This window comes from Armigeres subalbatus, chromosome 2 (genome assembly GCF_024139115.2).
Source record: "Armigeres subalbatus isolate Guangzhou_Male chromosome 2, GZ_Asu_2, whole genome shotgun sequence".
Classification (NCBI taxonomy): domain Eukaryota; kingdom Metazoa; phylum Arthropoda; class Insecta; order Diptera; family Culicidae; genus Armigeres; species Armigeres subalbatus.
The window spans coordinates 85,779,496-85,797,575 of NC_085140.1; the positions used below are offsets into that span (position 1 = coordinate 85,779,496).

The 18,080-nt window shown below is 39.8% G+C and overlaps 1 protein-coding gene across 3 annotated transcripts in view; it reads right to left on the minus strand.

Annotated features, from left to right (window-relative positions):
- The window catches only part of LOC134209689 (uncharacterized), a 348,850-nt gene that overhangs the window by 314,841 nt on the left and 15,929 nt on the right, over positions 1–18,080 (minus strand). Inside the window, exon 1 of one of the 3 annotated variants that reach the window (XM_062685699.1) lies at positions 5,506–5,675. The exons of the other annotated variants lie outside the window; for them this stretch is intronic. The gene's annotated coding sequence lies outside the window, so the exon portion shown is untranslated. Of the gene's footprint in view, positions 1–5,505; positions 5,676–18,080 lie in introns of those variants that run through there. 3 annotated transcript variants of the gene reach the window in all.

Here is an 18,080-nt window from a genome sequence, read left to right on the forward strand (position 1 = left end):
TTTGGATTGGTTTGGATTGGTTTGGATTGGTTTGGTTGGTTTGGATTGGTTTGGATTGGTTTGGTTGGTTTGGATTGGTTTGGATTGGTTTGGATTGGTTTGGTTGGTTTGGTTGGTTTGGATTGGTTTGGATTGGTTTGGATTGGTTTGGTTGGTTTGGATTGGTTTGGATTGGTTTGGATTGGTTTGGATTGGTTTGGATTGGTTTGGATTGGTTTGGATTGGTTTGGATTGGTTTGGTTGGTTTGGTTGGTTTGGATTGGTTTGGATTGGTTTGGTTGGTTTGGATTGGTTTGGATTGGTTTGGATTGGTTTGGATTGGTTTGGATTGGTTGGATTGGTTTGGATTGGTTTGGATTGGTTTGGATTGGTTTGGATTGGTTTGGTTGGTTTGGATTGGTTTGGTTGGTTTGGATTGGTTTGGATTGGTTTGGATTGGATTTGGATTGGTTTGGATTGGTTTGGATTGGATTGGGATTGGTTGGTTTGGATTGGTTTGGATTGGTTTGGTTGGTTGGTTTGGATTGGTTTGGATTGGTTTGGATTGGTTTGGATTGGTTTGGATTGGTTTGGTTGGTTTGGATTGGTTTGGATTGGTTTGGATTGGTTTGGATTGGTTTGGATTGGATTTGGATTGGTTTGGTTGGTTTGGATTGGTTTGGATTGGTTTGGATTGGTTGGATTGGATCATGTTGGATTGGATTGGTTTGGATTGGTTGGATTGGTTTGGTTGGTTTGGATTGGTTTGGTTGGTTTGGGTTGGTTTGGATTGGTTTGGTTGGTTTGGTTGGTTTGGATTGGTTTGGATTGGATTTGGATTGGTTTGGTTGGTTTGGATTGGTTTGGTTGGTTTGGATTGGTTTGGATTGGTTTGGATTGGATTTGGATTGGATTTGGTTGGTTTGGATTGGTTTGGATTGGTTGGATTGGTTTGGTTGGTTTGGATTGGTTTGGATTGGTTTGGATTGGATTTGGTTGGTTTGGATTGGTTTGGATTGGTTTGGTTGGTTGGATTGGTTTGGATTGGTTTGGTTGGTTTGGATTGGTTTGGATTGGTTTGGTTGGTTTGGTTGGTTTGGATTGGTTTGGATTGGTTTGGATTGGTTTGGTTGGTTTGGATTGGTTTGGATTGGTTTGGATTGGTTTGGTTGGTTTGGATTGGTTTGGATTGGTTTGGATTGGTTTGGTTGGTTTGGATTGGTTTGGATTGGTTTGGATTGGTTTGGTTGGTTTGGATTGGTTTGGTTGGTTTGGATTGGTTTGGTTGGTTTGGATTGGTTTGGTTGGTTTGGATTGGTTTGGATTGGTTTGGATTGGTTTGGTTGGTTTGGTTGGTTGGATTGGTTTGGATTGGTTTGGATTGGTTTGGATTGGTTTGGATTGGTTTGGTTGGTTTGGATTGGTTTGGATTGGTTTGGTTGGTTTGGATTGGTTTGGTTGGTTTGGATTGGTTTGGATTGGTTTGGATTGGTTTGGATTGGTTTGGTTTGGGATTGGTTTGGATTGGTTTGGGATTGGTTTGGTTGGTTTGGATTGGTTTGGATTGGTTTGGTTGGTTTGGGATTGGTTTGGATTGGTTTGGTTGGTTTGGTTGGTTTGGTTGGTTTGGATTGGTTTGGATTGGTTTGGATTGGTTTGGTTGGTTTGGATTGGTTTGGTTGGTTTGGATTGGTTTGGATTGGTTTGGTTGGTTTGGATTGGTTTGGATTGGTTTGGATTGGTTTGGATTGGTTTGGATTGGTTTGGTTGGTTTGGTTGGTTTGGATTGGTTTGGATTGGTTTGGTTGGTTTGGATTGGTTTGGATTGGTTTGGGATTGGTTTGGATTGGTTTGGTTGGTTTGGTTGGTTTGGATTGGTTTGGATTGGTTTGGTTGGTTTGGATTGGTTTGGATTTGGTTGGATTGGTTTGGATTGGTTTGGATTGGTTTGGATTGGTTTGGATTGGTTTGGATTGGTTTGGATTGGTTTGGATTGGTTTGGTTGGTTTGGTTGGTTTGGATTGGTTTGGATTGGTTTGGTTGGTTTGGATTGGTTTGGTTGGTTTGGATTGGTTTGGATTGGTTTGGATTGGTTTGGATTGGTTTGGTTGGTTTGGATTGGTTTGGGATTGGTTTGGATTGGTTTGGATTGGTTTGGATTGGTTTGGTTGGTTTGGATTGGTTTGGATTGGTTTGGATTGGTTTGGATTGGTTTGGATTGGTTTGGATTTGGTTTGGATTGGTTGGTTGGATTGGATTGGTTTGGTTGGTTTGGATTGGTTTGGATTGGTTTGGATTGGTTTGGTTGGTTTGGATTGGTTTGGATTGGTTTGGATTGGTTTGGATTGGTTTGGATTGGTTTGGATTGGTTTGGATTGGTTGGATTGGTTTGGATTGGTTTGGATTGGTTTGGATTGGTTTGGATTGGTTTGGATTGGTTTGGATTGGTTTGGTTTGGATTTGGATTGGTTTGGATTGGTTTGGATTGGTTTGGATTGAATCCATGTTAGATTGGATTGGATTTGGATTGGATTTGGATTTAATTTGGATTGGATTTTGATTGGATTTCGATTGGATTTGGGTTGGATTTGGATTAGATTTGGATTTGATGTGGATTGGATTTGGATTGGACTTGGATTTGATTTGGATTGAATCCGAGCTAAAATGTATTGAATTTGGATTGGATTTAAATTAGATTTGAATGGGATTTCGATTTGGATTGGATTTCATTGGGCTTAAATTTAGCTTGAATTGGATTCGGATTGAATTCGAATTGGATTTGGATTGAATTTTGGATTGAATTAGGATTGGATTTGGATTAGATTTGGATTGGATTTGGATTGGATTTGGATTGGATTTGGATTGGATTTGGATTGGATTTGGATTGGATTTGGATTGGATTTGGATTGGTTTGGATTGGTTTGGATTGGTTGGATTGGTTTGGTTGGTTTGGATTGGTTTGGATTGGTTTGGATTGGTTTGCGTTGGTTTGGATTGGTTTGCGTTGGTTTGGATTGGTTTGGATTGGTTTGGATTGGTTGGATTGGTTTGGATTGGTTTGGATTGGTTTGGATTGGTTTGGATTGGTTTGGATTGGTTTGGTTGGTTTGGATTGGTTTGGTTTGGTTTGGATTGGTTTGGATTGGTTTGGATTGGTTTGGATTGGTTTGGATTGGTTTGGTTTGGATTGGTTTGGTTTGGTTTGGTTTGGTTTGGATTGGTTGGATTGGTTTGGTTGGTTTGGATTGGTTTGGATTGGTTTGGATTGGTTTGGATTGGTTTGGTTGGTTTGGATTGGTTTGGATTGGTTTGGATTGGTTTGGATTGGTTTGGATTGGTTTGGATTGGTTTGGATTGGTTTGGATTGGTTTGGGTTGGTTTGGATTGGTTTGGGATTGGTTTGGATTGGTTTGGTTGGTTTGGATTGGTTTGGATTGGTTTGGATTGGTTTGGATTGGTTTGGTTGGTTTGGATTGGTTTGGGATTGGTTTGGATTGGTTTGGATTGGTTTGGATTGGTTTGGTTGGATTGGTTGGTTGGGTTGGTTTGGATTGGTTTGGATTGGTTTGGATTTGGTTTGGATTGGTTTGGATTGGTTTGGATTGGTTGGATTGGATTGGTTGGATTGGTTTGGATTGGTTTGGATTGGTTGGTTTGGGATTGGTTTGGATTGGTTTGGATTGGTTTGGATTGGTTTGGATTGGTTTGGATTGGTTTGGATTGGTTTGGATTGGTTTGGATTGGTTTGGATTGGTTTGGATTGGTTTGGTTGGTTTGGATTGGTTTGGATTGGTTTGGTTGGTTTGGATTGGTTTGGATTGGTTTGGATTGGTTTGGATTGGTTTGGATTGGTTTGGATTGGTTTGGATTGGTTTGGATTGGTTTGGATTGGTTTGGATTGGTTTGGATTGGTTTGGTTGGTTTGGATTGGTTTGGATTTGGTTTGGATTTGGATTGGTTTGGATTGGTTTGGGATTGGTTTGGATTGGTTTGGATTGGTTTGGATTGGTTTGGATTGGTTTGGATTGGTTTGGATTGGTTTGGATTGGTTTGGATTTGGTTGGTTGGATTTGGATTGGATTGGTTTGGATTGGTTTGGATTGGTTTGGATTGGCTTTGGATTGGTTTGGATTGGTTTGGATTGGTTTGGTTGGATTTGGATTGGATTGGATGTGGTTTGGATTGGTTTGGATTGGATTGGATTTGGATTGGATTGGATTTGGATTGGATTTGGATTGGATTTGGATTGGATTTGGATTGGATTTGGATTGGATTTGGATTGGATTTGGATTGGATTTGGATTGGATTTGGATTGGATTTGGATTTGAATTGGATTTGGTTTGGATTTGGATTGGATTTGGTTTGGATTTGGATTGGATTTGGATTGGAATTGGGATCAATTTTGAAAAAAATCTAACAAGAAATATGTTGAAATTTTTTTTTTTAGCAGACCACCGATTAAACCTGTGCGCCTAAGTATTTGTGAACGGCGGCGGCATGAAAAAAATACAAAGGCCTTTCCGAAGGGTTTTCTGAAGGAATCTGTGGATGAATGTCCAAATAAATTCCTGGTGGCTTTTCAAAAAAGATTTTCGAAGAAATTCCTGGAGGAACTTCCATCTCGATTCTTGAAGGAATAATTGAAAGGTAACCTGAAAAGATTTTCGAACAGAATTTTCAAATGAGAAATTTCCGAAGGAATTCTGAAAGGAATTTACGAAGGAATTTTGAATGGATTTTCCGAACAAATAGCTATTGTTATTTACACAGAAATTCCTATATTTCATGCCAAAAAAACTCCCAAAATATCGAGATTGCGAATATTCGGATATTCTCAAGAATTTTTTGGGAATTTACTACAGGAGCACTTTCGAAATGTTCTATAAATGTTCTATTTTTTTGTGAATACTTTGAATAATTCCCTACGAAATACATTAAGGAATTTATTCGGTAAGTCACCAAGAAACTCATTCCAGTATACCTGCTAAAATTCTGTCAGGGATTCGATCGAGAATTTGTCCAGGAATTCCTTGAAAAATCTCCACAAATGAAACCAGATTTTTCTTTGAAATTGCTCTCAGGAATTGCTTCTGAACTTCTTAGGACCTCAGGAAATTTCTTAAGTAATTTTTTTCTGGAAATTCCTTCTTCTAAGGTTAATTCTGACCTCTCCATCAGGAATTCTTTCAGAAATTCTTTTTTGAATACTAATTAAAATTTTTACCCATGTAGATGGGTACACTTCTTACAGTAGTAATGGATTTGACGTGCCCTTCCTCAAAGAAGCCATCCCTCGGAATGCTCAAAAAGGATTGTGAATCTATTTATAAGTCCTTTGTATTACATTGTTGAAAGGAGATTTTCTCTATCCCGCGGGCTTTGCTTCGGAATTCATTTCTAAAACTCTAGGACAAATTTTCAGATATCTCCTTACAAGTTCCTAGAACAATTTCCAAAGGAACTCCTAAAGGAATTGCCGACATTCTTAAATTTCCTAAAGAATTTTGTGCGAACCTTTCTGATTACCTTATCTTCGATTGAGTGGAATGAGCCCTTTAGTATGGTTCGACATCGACCGTTGGATGGAGAGGGAAGTGGGGATCCAGAGGAGACTGAGGCATCAGTCTAGTTCAACTCCGAAGCTCTTGGGTATAAATCCTCTAATCCGGGAGCATCCACCAGGATCACATGCACGGTTATTCCCAAATAAATTAAGCACATCTCATTGTTGGAATAGCTTAACACATTTATTAAAAATACACTTATAGAGGAGACACAAACAACGTGCACTTTACTACTATGTATTTGGACTTAAAAACTAACGAATTAAAAACTGCGTATGGGCTCGTTGCCCAGTGTTCTCTTCGGGGAACCAAATCCGAGGTCAAGGTTGGGCTTGTAAAGAGCCGATAAATGCTGGATGACAGGAGAGCGAGGGACTCACTCTCTATCGCCGATATCAGTTTGATTACCTATCCAGTTGCTAGTGCCTATGCAATACATGCGTGGATGGTGATGACGGACGGCGATTCGTAGAACATTAGTGAACAGGCTCCATATCGATTGTTGTTTGGCAGATGATGATATAATCACTGCAGAAACCTTGCAGAGGTTGAACCAGGGATGTAGTCTGGGTGGGTAGACCTAGTTTGTTGCGAACATCCTCACCCACCCAGAAATGGTAAATTTCTGAAAAGAAAAAACACAGGAATATCCTCTTCGACAGGGTAGGGGAATGGAACGATGATTACGTTTCAATGTTGGACGAGGCGATTTGAGTTTTTGGTTCTTCGTTGCAATCCGGTAATGGCAAGATGCATAGTTTTTCTACTGGACGAGTCAACATGCCGGACGACGTCTTCACGGTCACTACTCGAACCACATTGTCGTTGCCAGGATGAAGGGATTGTATTCGTCCCATCCTCCACCGCATCGGAGGGACATTGTCGTCTTGAATCACGACCAATCTTCCTACTTCCACCGAAACTGGTGGTTTCCAGCGTTTGGTTCTTGCTTGGAGTTGGCATAAATATTCCCGGCGCCATCTGCGCCAGAAATCTTGGAGCTTTCGTTGCATAAGCTGGTATTTATCAAGCTGATTGAGGGGAATGTCTTCAAGGTTGGGTTCGGGTATTGCTTTAAGTGACGTTCCAACAAGGAAATGCGGGGAAGTCAATGGTTCCAAGTCTTCAGGATCCTCCGACATAGGGGTTAGTGGCCGGGAATTCAAACACCCTTCCACCTGAACGAGAAGTGTTGTGAAATCTTCAGGTGATACAGGATTTTCACCGACGACCTTCAAGAGATGCTTCTTCGCCAAACGAACTGCGGCCTCCCAGAGGCCCCCGAAGCGCACTGGGCGGATTAAAATGCCACTGTATCCCTTGCGCTGAACACTCCTTGGATACGATTTCTCTGTGAGTTGAATCCTTTAGCAGCTAAAAAAAATCCTGCAACTTATTTCTGGCTCCTACAAAGTTTGTGCCGTTGTCGGAATAAATATCGCTGCATTTTCCTCTCCTTGACACAAACTGACGTAGAGCTTGGAGAAAACGTTCAGTGGACAAATCTGTGACCAACTCCAGGTGCACCGCCTTGGTACAAATGCAAATGAAGAGGGCGATGTATAGGATTTTACTGCGGGTCGTCTTAGGGCTGAACGGATGTAGACGGGTCCAAAAAAAATCCACGCCTATCCGGGAATATGGCCTTGCAACCGTCACTCGAGATGGCAGTTGGTTTTGAACGGTAGCATTTCAAGCATTCGTGAACAATTTGCCTGGTAACACTTCTCACTCCTAGCGGCAAGAATCGTAGTCTGACTACAGCCAGCATAAAATGTGGACCAGAAGAAGCCTTTCGTGGTAATGCTTTAACATCAAACGAGTAAAAGAGTGTCGAGCTGGTAATGGAATGGGATGTTTGCTCTTTTCTGCTTCTTGGGATTTGTTCAAACGTCCACCGACTCTCATGATTTCATCCTTTGAAAGAAGAGGATTATACCACCGTAAAGGTGAATTAGATGGTTAAACGGTTTTATTCATGATCGCCTTCCATTATCTACTGAAGCCCTCTTTTTGAACTCTTCTAACCAATACGTTTTCCGCTTGTCGCAGTTCTGCGGTGGACAAGAACGACCCATCCTTCCTCTCTTCCCTTGGTTTGCGAAGTAATTTCATCAAACGCAGCCAATATGCAGTCCGACGGATCATGTCGGTGTATGATGCAAACCTTGCAATATATTGGTCATTGAACTCCGAATATGGTGACGCTGAGCTTGCAACTACCATCCGACGTTTTTCTTCCTCTCCTTCCTCTCCAAAACTTGTAGGTGCTTTTGGCTAAAATTCTGATCGTAGTTCCAACCACGTTGGACCCTGCCACCAGAATCGGTTTTCCTTTCGGGAGCATTTGCGGGTCGCAGAAGACTTGCACAATTGATTGCACAGGCAATTCGGTTATGAATTGCGAAGCTCTGAGATGTATTTTTGAAATTGGCCATTTTTACGTATGGTCCGCATCTTTCGGATGACCGTTTCTGGAGCTTTTTGAATCACTGAAGACTTTCACTACTGATTGCATCCATTATTCGTCAGGATGGATGATTACGAAATAATGTGAATCTCGGGGATTACCTTTTGGAATTGATCATTTTTACGGATGTTCCGAAAAAATCGCAAAGCTCTGGGATAAACTTTTAGAATTGGTCATTTTACGGATGTTCCGGATCTTCCGGAGGACCGTTTCTGGGACATTTTGGGGTCACAGAAGACTTTGACTGTTTGTTGCACCCACCATTTGCCAGAATGAATGGTTTTAAAAAAAATCGCGAAGCTCTAGGATGAACTTTTAGAATTGGCCACTTTTACGGATGTTCCGGATCTTCCGGAGGACCGTTTCTGGGACATTTGGGGGTCACAGAAGACTTTACCTATTGATTGCACCCACAATTTGCCAGAATGAATGGTTATCAAAAAATTGCGAAGCTCTGGGATGAACTTTTGGAATTGGCCACTTTTACGGATGTTCCGGATCTTTCGGAGAACCATTTTTGGGACATTTGGAGGTCACAGAAGACATTTACTATTGATTGCATCCACAATTTGTCAGAATGGATGGTTACGAAAAAATCGCGGAGCTCTGGGATTAACTTTTAGAATTGGCCACTTTTACGGATGTTCCGGATCTTCCGGAGGACCGTTTCTGGGACATTTGGGGATCACAGAAGACTTTAACTGTTTGTTGCACCCACAATTTGCCAGAATGAATGGTTTTAAAAAAATCGCGAAACTCTAGGATGAACTTTTGGAATTGGCCATTTTACGGATGTTCCGGATCTTCCGGAGGACCATTTCAGGGACATTTGTAGCTCACAGAAGGCTTTAACTATTTATTGCACCCACAATTTGCCAGAATGAATAGTTACCAAAAAAAAAGCGAAGCTCTGGGATGAACTTTTAGAATTGGCCAATTTTACGGATGTTCCGGATCTTCCAGAGGGCTTTCCGATGACCGCTTAAGGGATAAATTTGCCCAGAAATGGCATATACAATATAGCAAATACAGTTGGGATCATCAGAGCACATATTTGCAAGCAATTTTATGTTTCATAACACGTAACTCGAAAATTTGGTGCCAAATTGAGAAGCTCAAACACTACCTCTTTAGCACAAGTTCCCCGGGGACTAGAGTGGTCAATTTGGATGAATCACTCCGTGGGCTTGTTATTGGAACCTACAGCTTTCGTTTGGTGCCTAAAAATCGAAAATCGGTTGAAATTTGAGTTTTTACGATCGAGATGAAATCTTGGGTCCAAATGGACCCCAATGCACAATGTGTAACTTTTTTCTAATGCATTAGGAAGGTTAAAAATAACAATTCCATAGAAATTCCACGTTGAAAAAAATTAAATTTCGTTTCGTTTTGTCAAATTTTGATTCAAATGAATTATTGGCAGTGGCTAATTTTCTACCCACCGCTTCCCCATCCAGGCGCTATCGTATATGCGCAAACAGCCAGCATGAGTTAACCGCCAGAAATTTGTATGGCGAAGGACATTTAAAGTTTAATATCTCAAGAATAAGGCCGATACAAATATTTAAAATCCATATTGTCTCCCCCCTCGGTTTTTTTTGCCAAAAAATAATATTTTTAGGGGGCAACATAATAAAATTCGAATAATTTTGAGGATTTTCAAAACATTCTTTAACAAATCCAAGGAGTTTTTTATTTTTTTTCATTTTAATATTTATTTTTTTTTACCCCCCCCCCCCCCCTCGACCTTTCGGAGACCAGTAGGACAAAAAGTTAATTAAATATTCGTAACGGCTTAAGTACCTTAATCGAAAAAATATTTGGTAGGCGTAGTAGCAGATTTCTTCCTACATAACTGGTACCAAATAGTCTTTCATGAAAAGTTCCTACTGTTGAGAAAACCCTCGTTAGATGTCTTTCGCAATACAAACTTCAGGTGGTTAACTCATGCTGGCTATTATCACATATACATTAGCGCCTGAAGATGACAGCGGCGGGTAGGAAACCAGCCACTGCACTGACTGTATTTGATTCATTATCGAAAATAAGTTATATTTCGTTTAGTTGCGTTTCGAAGCAATATGAACATTTCAAATTTTGTTTCGATTCGTTTCCCCAAGTAAAAGTGTGTTATCGCATACCCTTACTTTCGGTATCTGAACAGTTATCTTCCAGATCCGGATAGTAAGCTTTTTCATGTGAGCAAATGCTAAGTTGTGCATCCGTATTTTTTTAACTTTATTTAATCCAGTTGTTTCTTCTTATCCAAAAGCCACAGAAAAAAGCAGAAAACATAAGATGGTAATTGGGAATATTTAGCATCATAATTAACAACATCCCGTATTGAGTTGTCATCAGAAAAACATAAAAGATTATAAGAAGCCTGTAATTGCTCATTATACGGGTACATGAGCCTAGTTGTAACCGCACATTCAGTGTCCCCAATAAGAATTCTCCATCATTAGCGCCATGTTCGGCACTGCTCACGATTCTATCAAAATCTCGGAAGAATGTTCAGTCAGCCCAAGGTCAATCAACTCATTTAGCGTTATGTTCAAGTTTTAAAGTACTTGCTATCGCCCATATATTCACAAGGGGCATAATACGGAGATGTTGTATCGTCGAGATCTCCTCTTTGAAACCACCAACCAACTGCTATCAAATGAAACATCTCATGCTTGCCTACCAGCCAGTGCAGCTTAATTGATTAATACCGACATGAGGCCTCCTCCCAGCACATGATTGACAGCCATGAATTCCGCACCACTCGTTTTAAGCTTGTTCCGTCTACGCCCTACAACTTTGCAAGCCGTCGTTCTTAATTTCATTCTTACGGAAATCTGCGATTTAGCTATCTAATCTCATGTGCTCTACCAGTTTACTCTAGGGGAGCAAATTTGGAATATCGTTTTGGTGGCTGATTTCTGTCAAATTTTATAAAAGCAATTCGGCGTTGACACACAAAGTTGCTAAGATCAAATTTGAACACAGCAGGTTAGTCGGTGAGGTTTTGAACCAAAGATTAGCTAATAAACAGTTGATATAAATAACAAAGACCATTATCTCCAAGATATTGCAAATTTGTTATCTCATTTATTTATTACTAGTCGACCCGGCAGACGTTGTCCTGCATAGTAGGTGAGAATGCGTGTTGTGAACTGGCTATACGAAATTCCCATATGAATCTTTATTTTAGTTTTTCACAATTTACTCGACTTTAGTAATGATTTTCACATGAGGAAATATCATATAAACCCGTCGGAAACTATAATGAACGTTTCTGCTGAAGGAATGAAGAAAATCCATCCAGCCGTTTTCGAGTTATGCGGATACGAACACAGACCATTTCATTTTTATATATAAGATTTTCTCTATGGGGTAAAAACCTCAATAATGAAGGAAACAGTTTTCTTAGTTTTTCTAGTTTTCTCTATCGAATATTGTTAAGAGTTTGATAGCGTCGCAACAAATTTTTAACTTTTTTCATTTATCGATGAAAGCCACGTTATATGACCATATGACCTTCCTTTTCAGCTCATTGTTTTTTTTTTAATTTTATTAGCTCACTATCTTTTTCTATATTAATATAATGTTTTCAGTTCCACGCACACTGATCAATAATATTTCACACCCATCGAATGCAAAAATAAAACTTTTGAAAAGAACATTATTTTGAGTTTTTTAGTAGAATGTCTCCACTTGTCATAAGCCGAGTTCTTACTATTCCATTTAATTCCGCCACTCGATTGTAACTTTAACAGATACGTATTTCGACGTCAACAGTAAGACCGTCTTCAGTGTCTCGTACTTGACTCGACTCGACGTCGACGATATGGCATCACATTTTGACGTTTGGCTGCTTTTTAATGAACTTTCGTCGCAATTGGCAGGTTCTCAACTAAAGAAAACTCAATGGTGTAATGGCATTCGTGGTAAAAAAAAGTTATAAAGCCGACGGTGATCAAATTATTGATCTTATATTATACAAATTGTCGGAAAATATGCTTTTATTTTTCAGAACAATTTAAGCGTATGTTTTTAAATTTCAGGAAAAATACTCGATTTGGTGGGTCACGTGCCCCATAGTGCCCCTTAACTCCGCTAGTGGTTGAATATTTTCCTGAATCAGATTGCACCGACACAATCGGTACCACACAACACAAGATTTATGCTGTCAGAATATTCGGATTTGAATACACGTCTCCTAAGATGTCTAAAATTAAAATGAATAAATCCTTAGAAAGTAGCAAGATCATCCTGTCTTAAAATAAAATTTAAATTTCAAAATTCTCTACAATAGCCTCAATAATGGAAGGAGGTAATGATGGATATTCTTTCTCACACATACGCAATATCCCGATAGTGGTGAAAAACAAAACGATAACATATTGACAAGCATAACATTATCCTTTTCTCAATTGTTGTTTTATTATTATTATGTACTTTACAAATAACAAAAAAAACAATCATTCTAATAAATTTCTATTATAGATCATTGAAAGCAGTGGCAAGATACAAGTAAGCAGTATATTCAATGCAAGTATATGATGAAAATTTATCATTATTTGTCATTTTCTTCTACCCGGGTATTCGAGCACTCAACGGCATCAGCTGCTTCGGCAAAGGTAAATAAACGGATCAATGGGTGAATGTTTGAAATTTGGCCGTAAATGGATAATTGTAGATTACGTCAATCATCGCGATCTTCGGCCTGGTTGGATATGCCTCATGTCGTTGAACTTTGCGGGTGGAATTAATTTGCAACTGAGAGACTCATAATTAAAAAATTGAAAATGTACAAGCTAGAAATGTACGCATAGAAAATTAGTGAACGAGCGTCGTATCTCCAAAATCTTTGCCCACGTTTGCAATTATGTCAAGTACACTTATGTATTTATGGATAATCATTCCTATTCATCCGTTATATTTCAGCAATTAAAATTTAGTCTCGATAATAAAGACAAAAAAAAGCAATTAAAATAAGTGAACCTCAATACGATATGAACACGTGCAAACATTCTCATAAAGTGGCTCCTTCCCAGTCGGAACCGTTGGTATTCAAGGTTCCACCAAACACAGGCGAATTCGGCTCTGAACACGGTTCCATCAATTACTTGTGTCAACCCTTGCGTGGCACCTATGGGCGACTATCTACAATGGGCGGAGACAACTATTCGAAACCCTTTCAACATGAAGAATATTCAAAAATTTAACGCAGAAGCACGTGTGGCGAATCCGTTCGTTAGAATTGTTTTAAAGAGGTCTCCGCCTCTGCAGTCCCAAAATGCGGAGAAATAGAGCGAAGTCCAAGGCAAGTAAGCAACAAAGGCGATGAAAATGAGCAGCAGCAATTAAACGAGAAGGTGTGTCAACAAGATGATAGACCGCAACAGCAGCTGTCCACGAACAACGGGTGAAGCGTGCCTCAACAACAGCTGAAGATACTAGTCGCAAAGAACTGGTCGGAAGAGCTCGTCGACAAGAAGCACAACGTACATAAATACATCAAGGAGCTGGTGATTAAAATTCGGAGGTACCTTAGGATAGTCATGACGGAGTGGCAGAGAGTGGAAAAAGCTGAGAGAGACAGCTGAGGCAAAACCGTGATTGGATCAACGGCGCCGCAAAAAGACTTATTTTGGGAGAACCCAACAAGAACGGAAGAGAGAAGTTAGTGCAGCTGAAAAACACAGCGGTATCCAAACCTAAGAGGCATAGGTCCTCCTTTGGCAGAGCCAAAATACCAGGAGTCTCCAAACAACAAAGAAACGCTCTGCATGACTGTCGCACAGTCAGAACAGACCGGTAAAGGCATCAGAAGGACCCCTTGACAGGTTGTTCAGAGGAAAACGAATAATTATCGAATCAATATAGGCGAAAGACAAAAACTCATCAAAAGAAGAAGAAAAGCGAGGCACTCGTGGTGAAGATGATTAGGACAAATGCAAAACAGAAGGAATTCGAGAGAAAATCAGGCGCACACGGGCGGATGATATGGTCTTCGATCTGAACAAAAGCTTATCATACAAAGAGCTAATAGAGAGGGTAGTGAGAGATAGGGCTCAAGTGAGCGCAATGACCCATGAAGCAAACCTCCAATGCGTGAATCTGAACGAGATTACAACGACAGACGATGGAATTACCGTAATGACGGAGCAATTAGATTTGTGAGACGTTGAAATGTCAATCTAGCTAAGAAGGGGGCCATCCAGAACGCTGGTTGCTGGCATAAAACTTCCGTTGAATACTACAGACAAAGCATTGCGAGTCGGTAAGTTTAAAGTTGGTAGGTCAGTGTGTTCACTGAACCTTCCTCAGCAGTGCTTCAGTTGCCAAGAGTTTGGTGTGGTTTGGCCATCTGTCATGGATTTCCAAGGTTCCAGATTTCCGGATAGATCAAAACTTTGTAGAAGGTGGAGAGGATGGTAACAAAGTACAGAACTGCAAGAAGCCACAAAAATACCTAATCTGTAAAAATGGTTAGAAAACGGTTAGAAATGTCCAGCGTATAAACAGGTGATGTCTGGTAAATTACAGAGGAAATAATACATGATACCACTCAGCAATTGGTGTGGCAAGTCATGAGGGAATCGAAGTGCGACGTCGCAATGACCATGCTCATCCGATTTTTATATTCTAGGTGTCCTCCGAAAATTTGAGCTCATGATTTTTCGACGCAAGGCGATGGGCACTCCTCCTCCAAGGCCGAGCCGATCAAACCTCACAAGTCGAATGTCGGGGATGTATAAACATTAGCTTCTACTTCCTTCTTTCTTCTTCCATATTTCTTATTACTTCTTCCATCTTCCTTCTGCCTTCTGCCTTCTTCCTTTTTCCTTCTTCCTTCTTCCTTCTTCCTTTTTCCTTCATCCTTCTTCCTTCTTCTTTCTTCCTTCTTCCTCATTCTATCTTCTTTCTTCCTTCTTTCTTCTTATTTTTTCTTCCTTCCTTCTTCCTTCTCACTCCTTCCTTTTTCCTTCTCCCTTCTTCTGAAACTAACTTTTGACCCCGGGAGTTACTGTTGCCACCGAAGGGGGCCAGTCTAGACCACGAACTGTTGGTCTAGAGCCAACGACAGCTCATGGGGTGGATACCAAAGGCTTCTATCGATCGCGGGTCCCAGGGCGTTGTAAGCGTGAGGTAGTTATGGGGCTTCGGTCACTACCGATGGAGGCAGGTATTGTTTAACGCTTTCTTCTTCTTTCTTCTAAATTCTTCCTTCTTTCTTCTTCCTTCATCCTTCTTATTTCTTCCTTCTTCCTCTTCCTTCTTGCTTCTTTCTTCCTTCCTCCCACTTCCTTATACCTTCTTTCTTCTTCCTTCTTGCTTCTTCTTCCTTTCTTCTTCCTTCTTTTATTTTCTTTCTTCTTCCTTCTAAATTCTTCCTTCTTCCTTCTTTCGTCTTCCGTCCTCCTTCTACCTTTTTCTGTCTACCTTCTTCCTTCTTCCGTTTTTCTTCTCCTTTCGTCCGTCTTCTTCTTCCTTCTTCTTTCTTCCTTCTTCTTTCTTCCTTCTTACTTCTTCCTTCTTCTTCTTCCTTCTTCCTCTTTTTTTCCTTCTTCTTTTCCATTCTTTCTTCTTCCTTCATCTTTCTTTCATTTTTCCTTCTTTCTTCTCCCTTCTTCCTTTTTCCTTCTTCCTTCTTCATTCTTCCGTCTTCCTTCTTCCTTTTTCCATCTTCCTTCTTCCTACCTCTTTCTTCCTTCTTCCTTCTTCCTTCTTCTTTCTTCTTTCTTCTTTTTTCTTTCTTGTTTTTTCTTTCTTCCTTCTTATTTTTCCTTCTTCTTTTTCATTCTTTCTTCTTCATTCTTCCTTCTTTCTTCTTGCTTAATAAGGAAACGTATTTCAACTATTCGACCAAACGGCATTCCGCCAAATGGCGTTCGACTAAATGACCCTTTCGGCCAAACGACATTCGGCTAAACGGCATTCGGCCTTATGATCCTAAAGCTAGATCTTTTCTACAGAAATGATTTTATTTATTTTCAAAATTGTGATGAATATTCAAATATGAATTTTTGCATTGCCTGTATAAGGTTGATACCATCCGGCGACATTTTTCGTCGTCAAGAGCTAAAATGTTGGAAATGGAATCTCATGAAGTGGAGAACTGTTCCGTCTTCTATCGCACTGAACATATATTCATCGCATCGCGATACAAAGAAATACGGCACTAATTCTGCCGGTTCTTTTTGCTAACATGCGTGCTCACTGCTAAAAAACTCATAAAAATTAGAATCAAGTCAAATTCATTTTCTTTCCTATTTTTTTCGTTGGATGAATATCGGAGCTATGAGATGAAGTCCAGGAGCAGTAACTGTATTACCGTTTCATTCGAAAATTTCAAAAAATATACAACAACATTGTATGTATTAACATAAATAAATAATTTAAACTGGAAAATAAATTTATACAATGAAAAAATTGAATTACAAATAAAAAGAATTGAGTGGAAACTTTCTACAGTTCAATAAAAAATGCGATATGCGCATTTTAGTTTGAATATATTCCCCAGCAGACGTAAATAGCTCAATAATAACATATCGTTATTTTCTGATATAGAGATAGAAGATCAGACAATAATATCAATATTTTGCACTGAAATATCATGAAGATATCATGTTATGTTATTTGGAATAAGTGATCAATACCTAGTGCTATTATCTTGTTATTATTCACATTGATATTGAAACGATATTTCAGTACACATTTTGATATTGTTGCCAGTTTTTTATCTCACATTTTGTTATTCATTTCATGGCTTCTGCCCGGATTTAGGCTTTGAAATAATTAAAACGTTATGTACGCTTCAAGAAAACTTCATGCTTCATGCGGAAAATCCCCCACCCAATGAGAAAACCCCACAGAAACTGTCACATCACTAACCTTCCTCATACCGAAACAAAGTATCGGATTTAACACTTCCTACTAAACAATCAAAATCATAATTACTGTCCAATAGCTTCCCAGTGTGGGAAGACCGATAAAAGGTTGGCGTCACCTCAAAATAACCCACGCCTACAATTCCGTCTTATCTCGCAACCCGGACCATTCTCAATGAAATGTGACTTCCCTTTTCTGTCGCTACCACCTAATTGTTAACTGTCGCAGCCGCAGCAGACGACAGTGTGAGATTTTGTTAATTGTTTTCCGCTCTGATGAGGGAAGTTTTTTTGACGCGTGTCTTTCCAAAACAATTTAATTAGTTGGCTAATTGATTCACGCTATGAGCGTCGTTCCCTCCAAAGGGTCAGATAAAACAATTTGTCCGTATCATTTTTGCCTTTTGATATAATCTCGATTGAATCTAGAAGGTCAGTAAATCCCAAATACGGAAAAGAGAGGCACTTGATTGATGGCTCCGTTGTGGTGCTCCAGCAGAGCGTATCAGTACCCTTTATTTAGGGAACTAATGTCAGAGAGTGCGGTACCGTCCGGGGAATAATTATAATTCTTTTGTGAGATTGTTTGGTTTCTTCCTTGGTTTAAAGAACAAGTTATTTGATCTTGATCAGGACTTCAGAAAGAAAAAATCGATTGCAGCAATGGATGCTGCCACATCATCCACATATTTCAAAAATTGTTCCTACATAGTACTTAAGTACTATTTAATTTTTACAGATGAACGGTTCTAAAAGATAGAGAAACACTGCTCAGAGGATTACTTCTAACAATAGCTACTTAAAGTCATAACTAATTCCATACAAGGAGCTTCTTATTTCATAGGCATACTCATTGTCACATTAAATCGCACTTGTCCTACAAATCACAACCCTGATAGGGAATCCCTCTCGACGCCATGCATGCATGGCAGCTCTAAGCACCGAAGCGACACAGAGCAGATGGACGTATGTGGCTTATCGTTTTACGACAATCGTTTCCGAGGGTCAACCAATCGTCATCACAAATGCATAGCTCGTGGCAGTGGCCAACTCACCGGGTATCTGCGTACCGCTACTGAGTTGCTGCGTGCCCGACTGAAACGCTTGTAAATTTACGATTACATAACTTCATTACTGACGACGACGTCACACAGTCTGCACCGCTGAAGAAGACTCGCGTGAGAT